The following is a 1,655-nucleotide window of genomic DNA, read 5'->3' on the forward strand; positions in this document are numbered from 1 at the left end:
ATGGCACCTGACAACAACAAGTGCCATTGAATCAGTGCCAACCTATAGCGACCCTGTGTAGGATGCAAACTACTGCACTCTAATGCTTATCCTATAGTGCTATTCTTTATAACATTATTATTAACTAGATACAATCGGAAAGTGTACAAATTAGCAAATGAAATATTTGAAATGAAATAGGAAATAGGTTCTTAAACTACCACTTTTTTTAATCTTACAAAAATAATATATAGTCAGTTTGGAAAATGTGAAAAATGCAAACCATGCAAATAAAAACACAACAACCTATAATCCTATCATTCAATTGTTGAGACTTTTATGTATTTCCTTCTAGTCATTTTTTCTGACATATATATATATGTGTGTGTATGTGAAATTTTTTGAAAACATGGCTTTTATGGTTGCATTATATTTCATATATATGTATATGTATATATATATATATATATGGAAATACTACTGTATAAACTGAATAAGCATGTGCTTATATCTATTTTATTCCATGCATAGAGTTTTATACAGGATCCTCCTCACTTTATAGTGTATCATTAATTAACAACGAACTTCTGTTAGGATTATAAATGAACACACTTTTCTTGAAAGTATATTTTGGATATATGTGAAAAGCCACCACATATTTATATATGTTTACTCATTAATTTATTCCTCTAAAATAATTTGTGTATGAAGACCTTATCACAGTATTGCATGAAAACAGATGAATGAAAAATCTAAAATGACACTAATGCCTAAAGGACATTATTTAGCAGTTGTTTATTCATCCCAGAGAAGTTGTTATAAATTGTGTTTTCTATCAATATTTAATACTAGTGGTGACTGTAGTGTGCCAACTCATAGAGACTGTAAGTCTCTATGGGAGTAGAAGCCTACATCAACAGCCTTGTTTATAATTCACTATACTACCAGTGCTTTGTGTTGGAAGAAGTGCAGAGTGCTTCTTGGAGGCCATGGTGGCCAAACTTCATGTCTCATACTTCAGATTTACTGTCAAGAGGGACCAGTCACTGGAGAAAGATATCATGTTTGGTAAGGTGGAGTGTCAGAAAAAAGAGGAAGACCACCAACAAGATGGATTGGCCAAGTGGCAGCATGGATGGCAACAGTAGTGAGGTCGGCCTAGGATTGGTCAGTGTTTCGTTCTGCTTTGCATAAGGTAGCTATGAGTCGGTACCAACTCGATGGCACCTAACAACAACAACAACAACTACAACCAGGGCTCCTTATATTTAATACTAGGAAGAAATACTAAATAATAGAAGATAAACTAAATATATCCATAGTTTAATCCAAAGACACATGTCTGTATGCAGACTTGTGTATGTGTACATGTATGAGTGTATGTTTGTATCTATGCATAATATTGGTCTGGCCTTGAGAATGGAAGTTGCCCACAATGGAGCAACATTGAGAATATAGTTTCCTAAAAGATTGTGACTACCATACAAACTTTGTTCTATTTTCAGAAATGTTGCATAAGAAAGACAAAGTTCTGGCTGGCTGTCTCTATTATGCTACTTTCTAAGTGGTGGAATTGCATTTGATTTTAATTATCTTCTATATTCTTTTTTGAATCCTTCAAATTCTTAATGTTGTTGTTGTTGTTGTCAGGTACCATCGAGTTGGAACCGACTCAT

The sequence above is a fragment of the Chrysochloris asiatica genome, unplaced genomic scaffold, assembly GCF_000296735.1.
Source record: "Chrysochloris asiatica unplaced genomic scaffold, ChrAsi1.0 scaffold00059, whole genome shotgun sequence".
NCBI lineage: Eukaryota > Metazoa > Chordata > Mammalia > Afrosoricida > Chrysochloridae > Chrysochloris > Chrysochloris asiatica.